Below are 11,156 nucleotides of genomic sequence, written 5' to 3'. Positions count from 1 at the left end.
TAGTTCTAGCAAAAAAGATATCGGTAAAGGAAAAGAGAAAGAAGCAAACACCTTTAGTAAATTATTTAATTTTAATAAAAAAATTGTAGGGAAAAAAATAAAAGTAAATGTGGTGGTACTTCTTCTAAATCAATGTCTAGAGTTAGATTCAATACAAATGATTATATTTATGTTGATGATACTTATTATGATATTGATTCAAATGTTCAACTCGATCATGAAATTTTAGAACGACGTTATGGTAATATGAATCCTAATCTTGATGAAAATTTAGGTGAAGGAGTAGAAGTTGATTCGGGAGAAGATGAATTAGAAGAAACACCTACTAGTCCGGTGACGGAAGTTCCAACTGAAACTACAAATCCAACGGAGCAAAATTACGGACCCCCTCCCCCTTATACCTCCTACAAGGGAGAAGGTGAAGTATCAATGCCCTAAAACTTCTATTGTGTGGCAATTTATGACTTTCGATAAGCAAAACTCTATTGCTATTTGTAATAAGTGTAAGCAACCTTTTAAACATAAACAAGGTGGAGGTCAAGGTGGGACGGGGGGATTAAATAAACATTTGTTATCTTGTGTGCCGATTGAATATAAAGAAGCTAAAGCTTTAGCAGATAGAAAAAAAGGAATTCAAGTTAATGATGTTGATATTAATGTTAATCAATCAGTAGGGGCTTCTAACATGGTTCAAGGAATATTAGATCCTTCTAACCCCAGTGATCCACTAACACAACGTAAATATAATAAGGAAATAGATCGCGAAAATTTAGCTAAGATGGTTTATGTTTGTGGTTTGCCTTATAGTTTTCCTTCACATCCCGGTTTTATTGGATATATTCAACAAACTTATAATCCTTCTTTTAAAGGTGTTTCAAGAAATATTGTTAAAGAAAATGTTTTTTTATATCAAGATAAACATTGTCAATTTCTTCATTGTTTGTTTAGCATATTAGATTGTAGAGTGTCTATAACTTCGGACATGGGTCGTAGTGTTAATGGACATGATTATTTAACTATTATAGCACATTGGATTGATCATAACTGGAATTTGCAAAAATGAATCTTACGTTATAAAGAATGTGTAGAGAAAAAAACGGGTGCATATTTAGCTTCAAATATTTTGAGTGTTTTAGATTATTACATGCTTTTAGATAAAGTAATGTCTGTCGCATTAGATAATGCATCTAATAAAATAAATGTTGTTAGTATGTTAAAAACTAGATTATGTGCAATGATGTTAATGTTTTTCATGTTAGATGTGTTGCACATGTATTAAATTTAGTTGTACAAGATGGTATTTCATTATTTGATTGTGGTTGTATGAAAATTGAATATGTTGTTGCATGGATTTTTTATGCTCATAGACCTGCTAGAATTAGGGAATTTAACGAGAGTTGTGTACTATGTGATATGTCACCAAGAAAAATTCCAAGACATATTAAAACAAGGTGAAATTCTTTTTACGAAATGCTTTCAGTTGCTTACGAATATAAAGGACCACACAAATGGTGTTTAATGCTCATAATGATGACCCATTAGATAGAATTTGTGAAGAAGATTGGGAAGAAGCTAATGAACTATTGGAATTTTTAAGACTTTTTTATTATACTACAACCATGTTTTCTGGAATTTATTATCCTACTATTTCATCAGCATTAATAAATATATGTGCTATTACAATTCAAATTTCTAAATATAAAAAAATTGAAAAAATTTAGAGTTGCAATTGAAGGTATGATTGAAAAAAAAAAATTAAATTCCTATTCCTCAAATTTATTTAACTGCTACTTTACTTAACCCTCAATATAAATTACGAGGTGTGCAGGAACTTGTTGATACTTTTTATGATACTTTAGAAATTTACCAGAAGAAATTCCAACTTGTGAAATGTGTAAGTCAAGCATAAAAGTAGAAGCAAAAATTTTGTATGAAAAATATAGAAATATAGGAACTACTAAAGGAGAAGTTGGTCAAACTTCTAATCCTAAGACTAAAGATCGAATTGATAGTTTTATGCAAGGTTTTCTTGGTCTTAATTCTACTAACCGTGATGATTTTGAAGAATATCTTAATAAGTCTTTAGAAACAGTGGACGACGACGATGGTAATGTAGAAATATTAGCATGGTGGAGGAGACGAAGCGTTGCATTTCCAATTCTGAGCAAAATGGTTCGTGATGTGGCTATGTAGATTAGTTACTCCACTAATATTTGTAAATTGTAACTTCTAAGTTCTAAGTTGCAATTAGATTTTAATTGAATAAATTTAAAGGCTTTATTCAAGTCTTTTTTATACAACTATTGTCTTGCATTTTAATTTTAATATATACATACATATTTACATATATACTAAACTAACTTTAAAATACTTAATTTAAAATTGAAATTTGAAATTTGAAAATTTGAAAACTTAAGCATTTTTTATTAGCTAAAAATGTTATTGAAAACCAAATAAACTAAAAATGTTATTCAATAACATATAATTTCAATACAAATAAATAAACATATAAAAAAATAAAAAAATCCCACGTCCCGCCCCGTCCTGCCAAACCCCGTCCCATCCCGTATATATAGTGGGATGGGATGGGACGTATTTTTGTCCCGCCAATCCCGGTCCCCCCAATCCCGATCCCGGCCAAATCCCACCAAGGGCGTCCCCCGTCTCGTCCCACAGTCCCCGTCCCCTTGCCATCCCTAATCACTATGGATTTTGTTGTGGGTTTACCTACAACAGTGGGTGGTTATGACTCCATTGGGGTGGTTGTTGACATGTTGACCAAGTCCACCCATTTCATCCCAGTTCGGGTGAAGTATACGACAAAGAAGTTAGCCAATCTTTATATTAGTCAGATTGTGCGACTACATAAAGTCCTAGTTTCTATTGTCTCTGATCGAGGTTCTTTGTTCACTTACCATTTCTAGAAGGCATTACAACACAATATAGTTTAGATATGAGTACAACTTTTCGCCCTCAGACATATGGTCAGTCCGATTGAATGATTCGAGTGTTGGAGGATATGTTTCGTGCTTGTGTAGTCAATTTTGGTGCTAGATGTGATAGACATTTTTCCTTAGCAGAATTTGGTGACAACAATATTTACCATTCTAGTATTCAAATGGACCCATTTGAGGCGTTGTATGGCATATGGTGTAGATATCTGATCGGGTGGTTTGATTAAGCTAAGACGAACTCTTTGGATACAAACTTGCTTAGAGATGTTATGGACAGGTCCGTATGATTCAGGATAGACTATTGATAGCCCAGAGTCAACAGAAGAGATATGCACATCGGAGAGTCCAAGCCCTAGTGTTCATGGAGGGTGATCATGTTTGGCTTCAAGTGTCACCCATGAAGGGTGCGATGAGGTTCATCAAGAAGGGAACACTTAGACCTAGATTCATTGGACCTTTTGAGATCTTGAGCCAAGTGGAAGAGTTGGCCTATAAGTTGGACTTCCCACCTAGCTTGTCAGTTGTTCACCCTATTTTTCATGTCACCATACTTTGAAATTACGTGCTAAATGAGTCTCATGTACTTTCTCTTGATTCAATCGAGTTTGGTCCAGACTTATATTTTAAGAAGGATCTTATAGCCATTTTGGATAGGCAGGTCTAGCAGCTTAGGACCAAAGAGATTGTTTCACTGAAGGTGCAGTAGAAGCATCGTTCAGTTGGTGAGGTGACTTGAGAGACAAAGTTAGATACGCGCCCGTGCCAGATATCCTCATCTCTTTGCGGCTCTAGGTACTATATTTTGCTTTATGTTTGAGGACGAATATGGTCTCTAGTGATGGGTAATGTAATAATGTGGTTGGTTATTTTTTAAAAATTATCATTTTATCCCTCCCAATATCAACCCCTAGTCTTTTATGATTGAGTTTTGAAATTGGTTTTAAACTTTGAGTTTAAAGTTGAGAATTTGGTAAGTTTTGAACTTGAAAGGCTTAAGTTGCTTAAAAGTGATTTTTGATGTCGTTTAGAGTTTCGAATGTCAGAATGAAATTCCATCAATTTCATCAGTCTTGGAATGTGGAATCTGATATGTGAGAGTTGTCGGGTTCAGATTCGGAGTCTTTTTGAGGATTTGAGGTCCTAAGTTGTGAAATTATGAAAATCTAGCCTTTAGGTTGACTTTTGTCAACATTTGGGGTTCGAATGCTTGGATAGGAATTCTGAGAGTTCTGTTAGATTCGGGGGATTACTTTAGGCCTAGGTGAGGTCTTAGTTGATTTTTGAGAGGTTCCTATCTTGTTGTAGCCTTTTTAGGTGTTGTGTTAGTTTCTTATGATTTCCACGAATGTTGGGTCAAGGAGACCCCATATTCATGTTTTGATACTTCTTTTGAGTCTGGAACATTGAGTTTAGTTGATTTGTTTTTTGTTTGTGTGTATGGGATTCCGAACGAATCTCGAGGGTCCTTTCAATGTTTGAGAGTTGGTTGATTTTTCTAGACCTGGTGCGTCTCGCGATCGTGAAGTGTGTTTGATTTTGTGAACCTCACTTTAGCGAGGGACATGTCACTTTTTTTATGCCCGAGATTTTTGTGAGGTTCATTTTTGCGAACCCCTGGTCACTTTTGCGACATCAGAATAGAGTTTTGATCTGCAATTTCGGGGTTTATACCTCATTTTCCATTTTTTAAGCTTGGGAAACCCTTGGTGGCGATTTCTAAAAGGATTTCTTGTGCTAAATCAATTGGGTAAAGCTTTTATGATCCTAAAATTTCATTTTCATTTGATTATTTATGAATTTTAACATCAATATTTTGAATTTTTATTGGTAAATGGCAAGGTTTTGCAAGAACTTGAGTTTGGATCTAAAATAAAGGTTATTAACTAATTTTGATCCCTTTTTCGAAATGGTTTTCATCAATGAATTCCTAAGGCCTTAAGCATCATTTTCAAGTATTGATTTTCTGATTCAAACCTCCTTTTTGAAATTGGTTTTGAGATGATTGACCCATTTCTCTTAATAATTGATGTGGGTATTCTTGTTTTCGAAGAGTGATTGTGAATACTCGATTGTTATAGATTGTGTGGCTTTGGAAGTGAGTCGGAAAGAGAAAACTCAAGTTTCGGATTGATTGATTGCTTTAAGGCAATTGATCTTTTAACCTTGATAATTTAGAAAAATTGTTACTTTTCTTCATTGTGTATGTGTTTGGGAGTAATCAGGAATGAGGTGAAGGGATTATTTTTTCCACTTGAATAATGTTAACCAACAAAAGAGGGGGGGGGGGGGGATGAAAAGACTTATTGATGATAATGATAAAATGTGAATTGCCTTGTTGTGGCCCCTATTTGATTGATTGTTGAATTGCTTGAATGCATGAAAGTGGACTTGAATTGTATGAATTGTTGTCTCTGTGTGTGGTATGATATTGCTTGTGTGCATTGATTATTGAACACCGTGATGAGACACTTGATATAAAGCCGAAGGGAAATGATTCTGTCTTGTGACATAAATATCGAAGGGAAATGATTCCAACAAGTGATATTTTTGTGATAAAAATCGAAGAAAAATGGTTTTGGTTAGTGATATAAATGTCGAATGGAAATGGTTCCGACAAATGATAGTTTGTGATAAAAGCCGAAGGAAAATGGTTCTGGTAAGTGATTTAATGTGAAATTAGAAGGGAAATGGTTCAGACTAGCGACATTGTGCCGAAGGGAAATGGTTCCGGAAAATGTTGACCTTTGTGATCAATCTACTTGATCCATATATTTGCCTTATTTTATGCATGTGATTAAGCTAATTGACGTGTTTGATTGGTTTATTGATCGATGAGTTGAATATCTTGATATTCATGATCGAAATGCTTTGTACTTGGGAGTAAATGATTTGATACTTGTCGGTTGTTGAAATGTGACTTTTGGTCTATGATCTTTGAGCCTTGTGACTTGTGTCTTTTAGAACTGTTAGGTTGGGCTGATTTCTGTCCAGGTTGTAGTTTGACGAGGTTCAGTTATGATGGAAAGGAGTATTCGATTCTAGCTAGGTTGCCTAGTTTATTAGGTTGCTTGTTGGGTACTATTTTGTTGATACTCACCCCTTTTTCTACACTTGTGTAGGCTTGTGGAGGCTTGTTGAAGGACTTGAGAGGTAACTAGCTTGTCTTCTCGGCGGACCATCTTTTCCTTTTATTATGCTTTGTTCTATTTGAGAAGAAACACATTTAAGACTTGTATTTATATTTCAAATTCTATTTTTACATTAGTGGCTTGTACACGTGACAACCAGATTTTGGGGTATTGTTTAGAATGAATAAGTTTTCCGCCTTTGTCTTGTTCTTGCTTTATCTTTCCGCATTTCTTTCATTTTCGTTGGGTTGAGGCTGACTTGTCTTGGTGGGAATAGACAAGTATCATCATGTCAATTTTTGGATCGTGACAAAGATGTATATCTTTTTTCGATGCAAATTTTACAGGGTATAGAAGACTCTAGAAGTAGACACCCCTTCAATGTACATGTTTCTAGATGAGGATATTTATGTAATTTATCTACTTTCTCTATTTTAATAAATATTTCTTATTTTCTTTAGTTTGTTGTATATTTGAAAAATCACGTAAAAGAAATACTATAAATCATGATAATTAACAATTTAAAATATTTAACATACATGAAAAAATTGATTGACTCTCAAAATTTTATCGATGCCACAAAAACTAGGAAAGAAGAAGTAACATATATTATTTGAAAATGAAGTTAAAAACATTACAAATCATTATAATTAACAACTTCAAATATTTTAAAGGCAGGTAAAAAATTGGTTGACTCTTGAAATTTTACATTTGCCAAATAAGTGAGGACATAGGGCTTAATATATATTATTTGAAAATTATATAAAATACTATAAATCACAATAATTAACAATTTCAAATATGTAAACATCATATAGGAATTTGAATGACTCTCCAAATTTTAACCGTGTCACATAAATGGAAAGCAAAAGAGTAGCATATATTGAGCTCGTGCTCACATGGATTCCTATATCTACTAGTATACGTACCCGCGCGTTGCGCGGCTATATAGAACTTAAGATTAATTTAATTTCATGAAACATCAAATAGTTGAAATATTTTTACATATTTGATCTTTATTATATTTATGTTGTATTGATATATTAATATATTTTTCATATTAACAATTTATTAGTTAAAAATATTTCACATGAAATGTAAAATATCACAAGATTAAATGACATGTTAGCATATTTTGCATATATATTTTTTTCAAATCCAAAAGATTCAAATTATTCTTTACATTCTTAAATTTGTGTCAAACAATAATAGAAAAGTAATTTAAAATAGAGTCAATATAAAATCATGTCATAATAATAGAAACATGTACATGATATATGCATTTTTTATTAATTATTGAAAATAATTAATTACAAATAGTGAGTAAGTTACTTTTAAACTTTCTAAAAAGAAAATAATAATTTAATTTTTTTTTAATCAATGATTAGATGTCGAGGAACTTATCAATTTTTCTAGTATTCTATTATAGTGATTACTGCGTAAATTCCTTTTATGACTATTATAAAATTTATCATAATTTTTAGTATATATTATTTTAATACAACATGTAATATTTATTTATTATTTTCTTCAAATTTTTATTTTTGTTTAATCATAAAAAATAATACTTATATATTTTAATACAATGTGTAATATTTACTTACTATTTTCTTCCCCGTGTTATTTTCTTTAATCATAGATCAATAATACATACAACAATTTAATATTTTATTAACATAAATACCTTTAGTAATAATTCTCATAATGTTCTATTAATAATAATGATTGAAATTATTTATGATCACTATTAAAGTTTGTACATAATTGAGATATAAATTGAGGTTACGTACAAATAAAAATATATTTGAACAAACAAAAAAATACATGCACTATTAGAGAGTACCTTCTAGTTATATAATTATCTTACAATTATGATAAACTCGGAAAAGTGTAACTATCTTCAAAAACTATAAATATTAAATTCAAAATTTGAACTTTTAATTAGTCAGTCTCAATTATTTAAAAAATTACAAATAATTTTATAATTTTAAAATAACTAACTTATCATTTTAAAAATAATTTTATAATTCCTAATTACCTATTTAAAAATTTATATAAATTCTATATATTTTTAAAATGTCTGAATTCCATGTTATAATAAAAATAATCTTAATTTTGAGTTCGCTTTGATCTAATATTTTGAAACACGCTAATATTTATCTCGATCTCATATACAATGGTGCATATTCTCTTATTAATTAAATGGTAATTTCTAATTAACTAAATGACCTATTATTTATTTCAGTTTTGACAAAATAATTTCAAATTCTCTGATATCTTATAATATAAAAAGTCTTTTTTGTACATTTAATTTTTCGAATAGTTATATATTCTATAGGTTTGAAGGCTCTAAATTTCAAAGACAAACCATTTTTTTAAAAGTATAAAATTATATTTTAAATAAAATTTAACTGAAAAAATGAACAAAATTTGTTCATATTTTAATATTTTATCACTCACACGTATGTTACTAAAAAGCTATAAGAAAGTGGAATAATATGCATAAATCATGATATTCTATATTTATCGATATATTATATTAATAATTCCATAGCAATTAAGATAATCAATTGCACATATTTAGCATTTTAAAAATGTGAATATATTACCAATAATTCAACAATCAATAACATGTTAGTGTAAATGATTGAATAAAATTAACAGAAAATGAAAAAAAAAAGTATTAGAATAACTTCACTAAAATTAAATTAAAATATAATGTACAATCTAAAAAAAATATTAATCACAGTTAAAATATCAAAGATTACAAATGTAAATAAAAAAACATATAAAACTCATTTGATTTAAAGAATTTAATTACATATTATCACAAAATAAATCAAATTGAATGAAATAAACTAAAACGTCACAAGAAGACATTATACTTATCAATATCATTATTTGCAGAGGATTTTCAGTTTGGTAAATATTGTTTTTTTTTTTATCTTGGACTTCCACTTTTTTATTTGCAAATATATTCAAATTTTCTTCGGCTAGCCATAAAATAATCTACCTATTCACCCCATAAAAAATGAAGATAAGAAGAATGAAACTAATTTTAGAAACAACATTACACATTTGAAGAAGAATAGATTCATGGCTCAATCATTTGATTTAAAGAATTTATGTACAAAATATGACAAAAACAAATCAAATTGAATGAAATAAACTAAAAAAAAAAAACATAATAAGACATTATAAATCTAACAATATCATCATTTGCAGAGGGTTTTCACTTTGATAAATATTGTTCTTCATTCTTGAACTTCTACTATTTTATTCGCAAATATATTCAAATTTTATTCGGCTAGCCATAAAATAATTTACCTATTCACCAAATAAAAAGATGAAGATAAAAAGAATAGAAATAATTTAACATACAACATTACACATTTGAAGGAAAATAAATCCACAATTCAATAATAAGCACATGTTAGTATAAATGACGGAATAAAAAATTAACAGAAAATAATAAAATTAAAATGTATTCGATTAGCTGCACTAAAATCAAATTAAAAAATAACATACAATTACAAATAAAATTAATCAAATTTTAATTCATACTCTAACATTTTATCACCAACAAATATATTATTAAAATAAAAATCTATAAGAAAGTGAAGTAACATGCATAACTATGATAATAAATTATATCACACATTTATCAATATTATTATATTAATGATTCCATAACACGAATTTTAATTGCATATATTTAACATTTTAATAAATGTGAAGATATGACCAATAATTCAATAATATAAAAACATGTTAGTATAAATGATTGAATAGAAAAAATTAACAGAAAATATAACATAAAAAGTATTAGAATAACTTCACTTAAATTAAATAAAAAATAACACAATCGTAAAAAATTATTAATCACAGTAAAAATCATCAAAGATTACAAATGTAAATAAATAAAAAACATAAAAAACTCATTCGACCTAAAGGATTTAGGTATAATATATGATAGAAACAAATCAAATTGAATGAAATGAACTAAAAAAAGTTCACAAAAAGACATTATAGATCTAACAATATCATTATTTGCAGAAGATTTCCACTTTGATAAATATTGTTCTTCTTCTTCTTGGACTTTCACTTTGTTATTTGCAAGTATATTCAAACTTTTTTTTCCGCCTAGCCGTCAAATAATCTACCTATTCGCTCCATAAAAAGATGAAGATAAGAAGAATGGAAATAATTCAACAAATAATACTACACATTTGAAGAAGAATAGATCAATTGATTTTTTAATGAACTTTATTTATGTATATATAGGGAATAGAGATAAATGGGTAGAGTAGTTTTAGGTAACCACTTTAAATTCAAATTCAAAAAGTAACTACTTTGCCATTCTAAAAAAAATAGTTACGTGAGTTGGTTACTTATTTTGAGAAAAACACATTTAAAATAATTTTTTTATTTTTTAAAAACTAAAGTATATCTTCATTTAACAGATTTTTAAAATGTGCGGGTAGTTTTACTATTTATTTACTTAAAATGATTGATGCACGTTTTTTATTGTATTTTTTCTTTTTTACCTTTTTAAGTTATAAAGAAAAAAAATTATTTAAAAAAAAAAGAAATAATATTCTTTTAGAGATCTATCAAAATGGCAGTGGTTTTTTTTCCCTTTTTCAATTAACGTAAGTTTTGCACTGCTATTAATTTAAATAAGTTTTGTAATGTTAAATAAGTTTTAAAATGTTAATTTAAGAAATATTTTAAGTTTATATTTTGATTTTTTTTTAATTTGTTTTTTTTCCAATTGTTATTTATTATTTAAAATATATTTAAAAAAGTTTTCATGAAAACTGATTAGCAATTTAAATACATTGTTATCAATATTATTATAATATTATATTATTATTACTTTTATTAGTACTATAATTATTTATTATTATTATTACTATTTCAAAATTTACCTTTTAAAAATAGTTGGTTGCTCTTTTTTTTATTTCTTTTTGTTTAATTTAAGATACATATTTAAAAGATTTTTAAATTATTTTTTGAATTTTAAAATTGTTGAATTTTTGTGGTGCTGACATGTGACACTTTTTTCTTCTCC

This window comes from Solanum verrucosum, unplaced genomic scaffold, assembly GCF_900185275.1.
Source record: "Solanum verrucosum unplaced genomic scaffold, falcon-dt-bn FXZP01000195.1, whole genome shotgun sequence".
In the NCBI taxonomy this organism is placed as follows: Eukaryota; Viridiplantae; Streptophyta; class Magnoliopsida; order Solanales; family Solanaceae; genus Solanum; species Solanum verrucosum.
The sequence above is the reverse complement of the archived record's forward strand: the minus strand, read 5'-3'. Positions refer to the sequence as shown.